The sequence below is a fragment of the Mirounga angustirostris genome, unplaced genomic scaffold (assembly GCF_029215605.1).
Source record: "Mirounga angustirostris isolate CCGP_5_RB_7025 unplaced genomic scaffold, mMirAng1.0.hap1 SCAF_3, whole genome shotgun sequence".
Lineage (NCBI taxonomy): Eukaryota > Metazoa > Chordata > Mammalia > Carnivora > Phocidae > Mirounga > Mirounga angustirostris.
In genome coordinates, this window is record NW_026991711.1 from 17238803 (window position 1) to 17251521 (window position 12719).

Below are 12719 nucleotides of genomic sequence, written 5' to 3' on the forward strand. Positions count from 1 at the left end.
CCAGGTGATAAAACAAAGTTCCTTATTTTCAGCCACAGATCTAATGGTAAACCTGGCATGAGTTTTACTTGACCCAGCATGGTTCCAGGAAGGAGAGGAATTGAGACTATCCTAGGCGCAATACATATGTGCAAGCAATGCTGTCTCTGTTGCAGCATAGAAAGAGGCTTTGAATTGAGCAAACTGATGCCTATTTCCACTGCATGGGAAAAAGTCATACCCAGAACCCTTGATCATAAGAAATCAAGCCTGTCCTGAATACTATTGCTTTCTCTCTCTGACATATACTCCTGGCAAATAGTTGCTGCAGGAAACATTCACCTTCTTCAACGACACAAGAAGGCACCAGCACAGGATCCGTTCAAAGACAAATCAGAAAAAAAAAGAAAGTTTTTCACTATAAATTTAAGAAGATGTTAATAAGTTAACTTTTCTATCAAGTAAGATACAAAGAAAAAAGGCAAAAGCTGTGGGAAGATATGTTGAGACAAAATTATCAGCTGGCAGTGTTCAAGAAAGTATGGAAATAACACACAAAACTATTAAATTCAGCTGAACCTGCAAGAAGCTCATTGAAGAACAGATTATTCTGAAAACAAAGGACACAATGAAAAAAGTAAATGAAGTTAAATAGAAAAAAATGCATTAATAGGAGACTTATACAATTAAGAAAACAGACATTTAAAAAATGACTGATTTGGAAGTCCTATGCACAATTGGGATCCTCTATGAAGAAACAACAACAAAACAAACATATAACTATTTTTGAGATTAAAAAGACATGAACTTACAAATTGAAAAGTCATATTGTGTTCTTCCCAGTAGAAAATGAGCAAGAATGTTTAACAATAAAACAATGCAGGAAAGTTATTTGTCTTTTAACATACAAAAAGAATTCACTGGAAAGCCAGATCAGAATATAAAGTAACTTATTATATACATTAATTCAACTTATATTTCTCCACTGCAACCTTTTATGCAAGCAGTCAATAGAACAATACCTACAAAATGCCAAAGAAAAGAGAATGCACCTAAGGATTTTATGTCTAACCCACTGTCATTCGAGTATAAAGGCAATAAACATGTTTTTGAGTGCTTTAAATACTTATTTCCCCAAATTTTATTTTAGAATTTTCAAAAAAAGAATACTAGAAGAGTTTAATAAATACTTGTATATATCCTCCACCTGGATTCCACAATTTTTACCTTTTTGGGGGCATATTTGGTTTGTCTTCAGACTCATTTCATCCTCTCCTTTTTTTCTCTCCCTTATCCTCTCCTTTTGTCTCTCTCCCTCTCTCTCTCTCTTTTTCTTTCTCTCTCTCTCTAAATATATATGTATATATTTAAAAGTAAGCTTAGGACCTCAGGCAACTTTATTCCCACTTATTGAACATCCATTTCCGAAGAATAAGGACAATTCCCTACATAACATTATACTGTTACCACACCTAAGAAATATAAAATTATTCCATAATTTCATTTAATATCCAGTCCATATAAAATTTTTCTAAGTTGTTGTGATTATATATTTTACAGTTTGCTTTCTTAGGAACTAGGATCCATCCTAGGTGGATGCTTTGCAATCGGTGATTTTGTCTGTTTAGTTTCTCTTAGTAATAAAGTCCCTTGCATTTAATTGTTTTTTGTAACTTTCATTTTTTGAAGAATTCAGGACAAGTGACATATGTTTTTTCCAAATTTACCTGCATTTACCTGATTCTTTTCTCTTGGTGTTTTTTTAACCTGCTCCTATATCACTCCTATTTCCTGCAAACTGGATATTAGGTTAGAGATTTAATGAATAGTTTTCAAACTGGATATTAGGTTAGAGATTTAATGAATAGTTTTTAAGTTGCACAAACATAGGGAATATTTTCCCCATGAGTTCTTTTTGAGGAATTTAATTGGGGGACAAACTTAGTTTATCAAGATATAATTGGCAAAATTACAACAAAATAATCAGTTCTGATCACTGGATTTATTTTAGTATTACTTACAGTAGAGGTTAAGTCCCTGTAACAAAATGACCCCAAATTCACTGACCTAAATTGGATAAAGGTTTTGTTTTTTACTGTTTTCATGAAATAATCCTGATATGAGTAGTCCAGGGCTGACATGGTATCCTTTAGGTTATCCTCTAGGAATTCATTCAGGGACCTAGGTCTTTATATCTTATTTCTTCATTATCTCCTGGGATGATTACATACTCCTCTCCACAGTTTAGACTGGCTCATTCCCAATGCAGGCAAACAGGGGAATATGGAAGCCAGTATCAGGCGGCTTCTTCTTTAAGGAAATATCCTGGAAGTAGGATACGCTTTAGTTCATACTCAACTAGCTTAAACTTAGTCAAAACACCACACCTAGCTGTGTTAGAGGCTGGGAAATGTAGCCTATTGTTTGATGATGGGAGCTCAAATAAAATGAAAGGAACTCATTATTAAAATAGAAAATGAAGGTGTTGGGGTGCCTGGGTGGCTCAGTTGCTTAAGCATCTGCCTTTGGCTCAGGTCATGGTCCCAAGGTCCTGGGATCAAGCCCCACATTGGGCTCCTGCTCCGTGGGAAGCCTGCTTCTCTCTCTCCCGCTCCCCCTGCTTGTGCTATCTCTCTCTCTGTCAAATAAATAAATAAATCTTAAAAAAAAAAAGAGAGAAAATGAAGGTGTTACTTGGGGATCATTAGCAATCTTTATTAAATTTGAATGTATTAAGAACACTAAAAAATGTAGGGATGAGAAGTACAGAAGAGAATATAAATGCCAAATGCACTGGCAATATAAAGAACAAAAATTAGAGGAAAAAGGACAAAATGTAGGTTGTAGAGTAATGGTGATTTCTTCATTTCTATTAACTGGAAGTCAAAGGAAATCAGAGATATATAACTATATATCATGGTTATCATGGTAAGTATGAAATTACTCATGATAGAGTATCATGGTAAATATGAAGATAATCATTGACTAAAAATGGGAGTGAAGACAAAGGAAGAGAGAAAAAGAAAACTAAATTTATTATAGCATAAAATTAATATATAATGTCTAACAAAATGGAGGGCTACCTGTATTAGATAAGATTATACATTAAGTTATAAGCATAAACACCAGGATGTATTAAAACTCTAAAAGATGATGAAGTAAAATATCAGAAAAATATAAAACAAAATCAGAAAGTATAGCATAAACTCGGCTGACAATTAAAACCAAATAATCTTACCAACAACTGTAAATAAATAGATATCAATAAAGATGACTTTCAGAATGGATTACAAAGGAAAAACCCTACACCATGCTACTTAGAAGAGAAGGGACTTCTAAAGTAATTTAGAAAGATTGAAAAACAAAAATGTGTTCAGAGATATGCCAAGCAAATGCAAACAAAAAGTAGAGTTATGATTTTGTTTTCAGTTAAGTCTGAATGCAGGCACTTGAATTAATGGAGACAAAGAAGAACAATGCTAAGATGTGCAATTAACAATAAAGATCTAACAGTTATGGATGCCTATGAACAAACAAGCCTAACATTATTATGCATAAAGTAGATACGACAGGAGACATCATATATCATCAGAGAGATGCAAATTAAAATAACAATGAGATACCACTACAAGCCTATTAGAATGGCCAAAAGTCTTACACTGACAATACCAAATGTTGGCTAGGAACTCTTATTCACTGCTGGTAGGAGTGCGAAATGGTATGGCTGTTTTGGAAGACAGTTTGGCGGTTTCTTACAAAATAAAACATACTTTTACGATATGACCCAGCAGTTGTGCTCCTTGGTATTTGGCCAGAGGTGTTGAAAACTTACATCCATACAAAAACCCGCACACAGATGTATAGTCGCTTTATTGATAATTGCCCAAACGTGGAAGCAACCAAGATGTCCTCTAGTAGGTGAAAGGGTAAATGAATAGTGATATGTACATACAATGGAATATTACTCAGTGCTAAAGGGATATGAGCTCTCAAGCCATGAAAAACCATGGAGGAACTTTAAATGCATATCAATAAGTGAAAGATATTAATCTAAAAAGGCTACATATTGTATGATATCAACTATATGACATTCTGGGAAAGGAAAACTATGGAAACAAAAGATTAATAGTTGCCAGTGGTACATGAGGTAGAGATGAATAGGCAGGACGCATAAGAGTTTTAGGGCAGTGAAACAACTCTCTATGATATTATAATAATAGACATGTCATACACATTTGTCTGAAACTATGGTGTGTACAACACCAAAAGTGAATTCTTGGGTAAACTATGGATTTGGGGTGGTTATAAAGTGTCAGGTTGATTCACCTTTGGTAGCAAATGTCTCACTCTGCTGAGGAATGTTGATAGTGGGGGAGGCTATGCATGTGTGGGGCAGGAAGTACATGGGCAATCTCCATACTTTCTCTCAATTTTGCTCTGAACCCGAAATTGGTTTAAAAAAAAAACCATACAATGGTAGAAGGAAAACCGACAAACAAAAAAAAGGGAAGAGTTACATACAAAAAGAAAATTATGAACCAATCTCACTAGGACGATGGAAGCAAAATTCCAAAGTAACCAGGAGCACATAAGATAATTATATGCTTTTGCAAAATGATATTTATTCAAGAAATGAAAGAATAGTTCAAAGACAACTAAAATTAATCATAATAATAGAGCAAAAAAGAAATGTCATACTGTTGTTTTCATGTTGAAAAAGCATTTTTCAAAATTAAATATTTATACTTTTTTAAAAAAATATTTATTCTTGATATGAACTGTTTAAAAAAAAAAGATTTACTTATTTATTCCAGAGAGAGTGAGCTGGGGGTGGGGGGGGGAGGGCTGGGGGGGCAGAGGAAGAGGGAGAGAGAATCTCAAGCAGACTCTCTGCTGAGCAGGGAGCCCGATATGGGGCTCCATCTCAGGACCATGAGATCATGACCTTAGCTGAAATCAAGAGTCCAACACTTAACTGACTGAGCAACCCAGGAGCCCCTCTTGATATTAACTCTTACAAATAAAGTAAAAAAAAAGAATTCCAATGTGATAAAATAAGCAGGTCAAACAAAAGACTGCAACAATCCTTGTTGAAACAACTTTAGAAGCACTCCCATCTGTATCAGGAAAAAGGCACATACTCCACTGTCACTGCTATTAATTGAATTGAGTCTGCAGGTGCAAATCAACATATTTATTTATTTATTTATTTATTTATTTATTTATTTATTTACTGTTTTAATTTTATTTAAAAAATTTTTTTTAAAGATTTTTACTTATTTTTTTGACAGAGAGAGCGAGGGAGAGCGAGAGAGGGAACACAAGCAGGGGGAGTGGGGAGGGAGAAGCAGGCTTCCCGCTAAGCAGGGAGCCCGTAGTGGGGCTCGATCCCAGGACCCTGGGACCATGACCCAACCCAAAGGCAGACGCTTACCGACTGAGCCACCCAGGGGCCCCAACATATTTAGATAAGAGAAAGAAATGTCAAAAATTGGAAAGAAAGAGGTGAAATGATCACTACTTGCAGACGAAATGCTTATATATTTGAAAAACTTAAAAAGGTACAAAATTATTATATAGTAATCAAGTCCACGGATAGAATGCTACATGACATAAGGCAATAAAAGACCTTATTTACATTATCAATAATAAAAGAATGCCTGTTATATTAGTTTTTTATGGCTGCTGTAACAAATTACTGCAAAAGTTGTACTTTAAAAAAACAGATTTATTATCTCACAGTTCTGGATGTGACAAGTCCAGAATGTCTCTAAATGAGTTGGAATCAAAGGATCAGCAGGACTGCATTCCTTTTGCTTGCTGTAGGAGAGAACACATTCTTTTCCCTTTACAGCTTCTAGAGGCTGCCCACATTCTTTGGCTCATGGTGCTCTTTTTGCATCTTCAAAGCCAATTCCAGGCCAAGTTCTTTTCATGCTGCTAGCTCTCTAATTCTTCCTTCACTATCTTCTTCTTTCAATTTATAAAGGAGCCTTGTGATTGCACTGGGTCTACCTGAATAATCCAGGATAATCTCCACATCTCAAGGTCAGCTGATTAGGAATCTTAATTCTATCTATAACCTTTATTTCCCTTTGCCATGTAACATAATATATTCATAGTTTCTAAGTAGATGTGGACATCTTTGGGGCAGGGAAGGACATTATTCTGCCAATTTACCTAGCAATAAATTTAACAATAAAAGTGCAGTGTTTATTGTAAGACAACTTTGAAATGATTCAGTAAGCCACAAAAGAATATTTGAACAACTCGAGAGGCATACTATATTCTTGGATAAGGAGAAATAGCGTGCACTTGGATGGTGAGAAACAGCATCACAAAGATATCAGTTATCCCTAAATTAACCTATACATTTAATTAAAGCAATCACAAAAAAATTCCCAATAATTTTGGAAAGAGGTGATTCTAAAATACAGATGGAAACTGAAAACAAACAAGAATAAATAGGAAAATTCTGAAAAGGAAGGGTAAGGGCTGTTACCAGATATTAAAGAATATTACTAAGCCTTAATAATTCAAACAGTGTGATGTGGCTCATGAATAAACAAATACATCAATGGAACCCCATAACAAGTCTCCAGATAGGTGCAAATCATATAGGAATTTGTTAAATGATAAGGATTGTATCTTAGACAGTGGTGGAAAGATTGTTTATTAAAACCAAATGGTGGTGGAGTGTCTTGGTAGCCATCTGCACTAAAAAATGTTCTTCCATGTCTCATATTTTATATCAGGGTACATTTCACTTGATCTTAGCCAAAAGGCCAAGAAACAATATCATGGTACATTTCAAATGAAAAAAAATTGAAGATAGAAATAAAACCACAAAACTGCTACAATAATCCATGGGTAAAAATGTTATAATATCAGAACCAAAAGGCCTTTCTGTGACAGAAAACTTAGAAGCCATAAGGAAAATGGTTGAAACTTCCAGTTACTTAAACAGAATAAAAACAGCTATGAGAAAAAAGAATGGCAAAATTCGTCATAAGTATGTTCAAAATTCAAGCTTGGTAAAACTATTTGTAACTCATAGACAGAAGTCTAATTTCCCCCTAAAAATAAAGTATTCCTACAAATTGAAGGAATAAAGACCAACAAATAAATACAAAAGATATGACAAGGTTATGAAAAGATAGCAAAAGAAGGAAAGAGTTTGGATTTTAGATATGTGGCAAGATCCTCAACCAAACTCACTCATGATGAGGGAAATAAAGAGTAAATCTGCACTGAGATACCATTTGTTACCTTTCAGTGGATCCACAATCCAAAAGGTTAATAGCCTATTCTGTGAAGGTGAGGAGAATAGCCACACTTATTCACTGCTTGTGAGAATGTAAATTGGTACAATCCCTTTGAGGGGAGGTATTGTCTATCGAAATTACACATTGCATACCTCAACACCCAGCAATTCCACCCCTACAATATATTTCACTTATGTACAAAGTAAAAAAAAAAAAAATTATTCACTGCAGTAATCTCTTTTTAGCAGCTAAATACTACAAAAAAAACCACCCCAAATCTATCAATGGGGACAAGTTAAATTATGGCATAGCAGACAATGGATATTATGTAGGTATAAAATATAATGACAAAAGCCTTTGTGTAGAGTTATGGAAAGACCTCCATGAAATATTTTTAATTTTTAAATTAAAAAAAACAAGGAAGGGGCGCCTGGATGGCTCAGTCGTTAAGCGTCTGCCTTCGGCTCAGGTCATGATCCCAGGGTCCTGGGATCGAACGCCGCATCCGGCTCCCTGCTCGGCTGGAAGCCTGCTTCTCCCTCACTCCCCCTGCTTGTGTTCCTTCTCTCACTATCTCTCTGTCAAATAAATAAAATCTTAAAAAAAAAAAAGCAAGAAATAGACCAATGTGTATAACGTTATTACCTGTATAAAAAAGAAGGAAAAGAGAATGTATGTATGATAGCTAACACTTAGAAAGCACTTCCCAACTATTCTAGTAAAAAATCATTCAAGGCAGGTACTGTCATTCTTTTCCCTACACCATAACCAGCACATCTGTATTATTTACTGCTTTATCTTCAATGCCTACCACAGAGCCTAACACATAGGTGCTCACTAGATATTTGATGATTAAATGAATAAAGGATTTCCCATTTAAAGATAACAAATCCAAAGCTCAAGTAGCTTGAGTAACTTGGCCCACGTCACACAACCAATAAGTGGAAGGCTGTCATCTCTCGATATCCTGTCTTTGGAAATATACACACTCACAAATCCATCCCATTAGTTATCTGTGAAGATGCACTCTGCCTGAGGAGTGTTGGGGACACAGGCAAAGGTCAGACTTTTTCTATAGGCCCCTTTATATTTTTTGAATTGTGAAATATGTGACTATATTACATAGTCAAAAAAACCCAAACAAACCCATATAACTTATGAATAGGAATGCTGACATATAAAACACCGGGGGGGGGGGGCACCTGGGTGGCTCAGTCATCAAGTGTCTGCCTTCGGCTCAGGTCATGATCCCAGGGTCCTGGGATCGAGCCCCGCATCGGGCTCCCTGCTCAGCGGGAAGCCTGCTCCTCCCTCTGCCTGTTGCTCCCCCTGCTTGTGCTCTCTCTCTCTCTGTCAAATAAATAAATAAAATCTAAAAAAAACCCAAAAAACAAAACACCAGAGGCAAGCACAATTTTTTAAAGACATAAATAATATAAATTATGTAGATATGGCTAATAACTGTTATGAAAGGGGGCAATTCTTGACATACATCTTAAGTCACTTATGATTTGAAAATAACAGACTGGGATGAAATCTCAAATACAACCGAAAGAGCTGGGTGGAAGGTCAGGGTGAAAAAAGGAGATGGTGTGCTCACTTTAGCTTCTAGATCTCTCACAGAGGGTAGCCTCTCTGGACAGAGTTTCTGAAAATGGTACATTGATACACAGGTACCCATCTTACTTTAATGTATAAACATTGCCTCTAAAAGTATTAAAAGCAGTTCCTACTCCTGTGGGTGATGAAAACAGTATAACAAAAAAAGGCTACTGAAAGAAATTAATACATTAAATGGGCTCATAATTAAATTCTAACCCATGTTAATAAAATGTGTGAAATAACTCAGAAAAGTTGAAATAATGGAGAAGGATCTAATCAGCAAAAATAAAAAAGAAGAAAGAATGTTTAATATCAAAATACAATTTTGGAAAATATTTATTAAATGAGAACATGATCCTTTTAAAATTATGAACTGAGTTCTTAATGAGCTTTTATGTACCAACTGTAAATTGGTATATTAACATCAGAATACCTGAAGAAAATATTACAGGAACTGAAATGAGAAACAGATGGAAGAGCAACAGGAGAGAGAGCACTTAAGAGATAGTTTTTCTGTTCTTGAAATATCATGTATATAAAAGTTGTTCCTACATAAAAATCTAAACAATATTATAAAACATTGATATATTCTAGTCAAATAAATAAATGTATGTACTAAAAGCTATAATCTGCAAAGGTAGAATCAATCTTCTTTTTAAATGGCCCCTGGAGCATTTTAGAAAAATAAAACAAAACAAAGAAAACCCCCCAAAAAACATAATCTCATATTAGCCAAAAAAAAAAAAAAATTCCAAAGGGGAAAAATACTTCAGATCATAATCTGAAACCACAGTCTAATAAAGTAAAAAATAAATGTCAAATTTATTTGAGACAAAAACCTCAAAGCATTTGACATTTTAATACCATTCTTTTCTAAAGAACTCTTGCGGCAAGAAGAACTTAAAAAAAAATTGCAGAGTATTTATAAAATAATAACATGGCCTCAAATACTTTTAGTGCAAACAAAAATAATGAAAATAATAAAATCCAAAAGTTATGAAAAACAGCACAGTGGACCCAAGGAACATAGGAAAAATTAATGAAAATGAAAACATAAATAAATGAATTAGGGAACAGAAAAATGGTAGAGTTGCCAACAGCTTATTCCTAGGGGAAAAAAAAAAATTGAACCACTCACTTGCCCATTCAAGGAAACAGAATAAAATGCATCACAAACATAAGAACATTAGATAGGAGAAAAGAAAAATACATATTAATGACATTAAGAATTTTAATATTTCACTGTTTCACCCAACTGCATGTTAATAAACTGACACCTCAGATACATAAGTTATATTGTTTTAAAATTAAACATCTAAAATAAACCTAAGAAGGGAAGGAAATACAAAACACAAGAATACAAATAACAAGAGGTAAAAACTCACAATGTTTTGTGAGAATTAAAAGATCTGTACTTAAAAAATCATTAGGTTGAGATGATTGCCTAATTGAACATTATCAATCCAATCATGGAACATCTAATTTTCATGTCAAGTGAATTATTCCAGAAAAAAAGAAAAAAATCTGCTTTCTATTTCTTGTTATAAAGCCATATGGCTAAGATACCAACATTGAAGAAATATAACACAACACTAAAGACCAATATTTAAAAATACACAGAATAGGGGCGCCTGGGTGACTCAGTCATTAGGCGTTTGCCTTCGGCTTGGGTCATGATCCCGGAGTCCTGGGATCGAGCCCCGCATCGGGCTCTCTGCTCCACGGGAAGCCTGCTTCTCCCTCTCTCACTCCCCCTGCTTGTGTTCCCTCTCTCGCTGTGTCTCTCTCTGTCAAATAAATAAAATCTAAAAAAAAAAAAAAATACACAGAATAAAACTATATGTTAAAAATTGCTCAATATAACTCTAGTAAGGTTTATCCCAAGGACTGCAAATATGGTTTAACATGATAAAATTTATTAGTATAATTCACTACATTTAAATTAAAGGATAAAATTCATATAATTATTTTGATAGGTAGGAAAAGTTTTTGATGAAATTCCATCTTTGTCTGGATAAAACTTTATACATACATTATAATAAGCAAACACTCTAAACAATATAAACTGTTTTGGAGAAACCTGACGAACTTCAAACAAAACTTTGGAATTCTTTGTTGGAAGCCCCTAACTCTACCTTCCTGTTTATGAGAAACAGAAGTGGTAATGGAGTGGGACATCTGGGTGGCTTAGTTGGTTAAGCCTCCGACTCTTTATTTTGGCTCAGGTCATGATGTCAATGTCTTGAGATTGAGCTCTTGCTGGGTGTGAAGCCTGCTTAAGATTCTTTCTCTCCATCTCCCTCTGTTCTTCCCATGCCCCTCCTCCACACTCATTCTAGAAGAAGAAGAAGAAGAAGAAGAAGAAGAAGAAGAGGAGGAGGAGGAGGAGGAGGGGGAGGAGGAGAGGAGAAGGAGGGGGAGGAGGAGGAGGCGGAAATGGTAATGTTAAATAACACCAAGATAAAACAATCAGATAAATTCAGATTTTGTGAAAATATGCAAGATGATTCATAAATACATATATATATATACATATACAGGGAGAGCAATTATATTCATATGTATGATTCTTAAGTGTTCAGTGATGAAACATTGTTAGGAAAAATGATTGTCCTATTAACATTATTTTTCATATTTTCTTTCAGATGCTAGTCAGTGCATTAAGCAAAGCAAGAAAATAAGAGACAAAAATGTTTAAAAGGAGAGAGCACAAGGTTTTATTTTAGAAGACTATGGGAGACCTTCCAGCTTGGAACCATGGTCCAGTTTGTCCGTAACCTCGTGAAGAAGGCCCCAGAGCTGGTGGACGCTGCTGTGACTTGCTCAAAGCCTGGACTGGCCACATTTTGGCACTATGCCAAGGTTGAGCTGGTTCAACCCCTGCTGAGATCCCTACAGCTATTCAGAGCTTGAAAAAAAATAGTCAAGAGTGCTCAAACTGGTAGCTTCAAACAGCTCACAGTTAAGGAAGCTCTGCTGAATGGTTTGGTGGCCACTGAGGTGTAGATATGGTTTTATGTCGGTGAGATCATAGGCAAGCGTGGCATCATTGGCTATAATGTTTGAAGACCAGTCTTTAACATCTGTTTATATGTGGCTTATTATCTGAGTGTTCTTGGACCATGTGTGATCAGACTGGTATTTAAATAAAAGAAGATAATGTATCAAAACCAATGTTTTCTCTATCAGACACTACATGGATCACAGTTTCTCTTGATAATAAGATGGGTTGTCTTCCTTTAATATATTAATAAAGCTCTAAGGGCATGTCTTTTGCTTAGCCTAAAAAAAAGAAGAAGAAGAAGAAGAAGAAGAAGAAGAAGAAGAAGAAGAAGAAGAAGAAGAAGAAGAAGAAGAAGAAGAAGAAGATTATGGGAGAGGTGAGAATTAAACTAAAACCCATTCCTTGAAAGCCTGCATTTCGAGAGAATTCTATGGATCTGAGGTGGTGGCCACAGGGTCTGTGCTTCATTGTCAACTACAATGAGTGAAAATACTTGAACTGTGGTGTTCTCCCACCCTTAGAGAATCTGGTGGTTTTTTGAAGCATGCAGTTACAGCTCAAGGTCTGTGTTCCCCTTCTCAGAATCTTAGGTCCAGCTCTGCTAGATCTCTGTGTTCTGCTCTGGAATACAAAATGCAGCAGGAGACCTGTCCATTGTATACTCACCTCAATAAAAGCTATACCACCAATCTTGGGGAAAGCCAAGATAAACAACTAAAAATAAAGCTGTTATAAATAATAATGGGATTTACTTAGATTTTAAATCAGTATTTAAAAAACACCATTACCTTTTCTATATTCAAACCAGCATCAGTTAGAAATAAAACAAATGGCAACATCTACAAAATAATATAAATATGTAGCTTTTA

General features: G+C 35.1%; 1 pseudogene; it reads left to right on the plus strand.

Annotated features, from left to right (window-relative positions):
• The first annotated feature begins 11603 nt into the window (after window positions 1-11603).
• On the plus strand, window positions 11604-12128 carry LOC123838764 (ATP synthase subunit g, mitochondrial-like; annotated as a pseudogene).
• The last annotated feature ends 591 nt before the right edge of the window (window positions 12129-12719 follow it).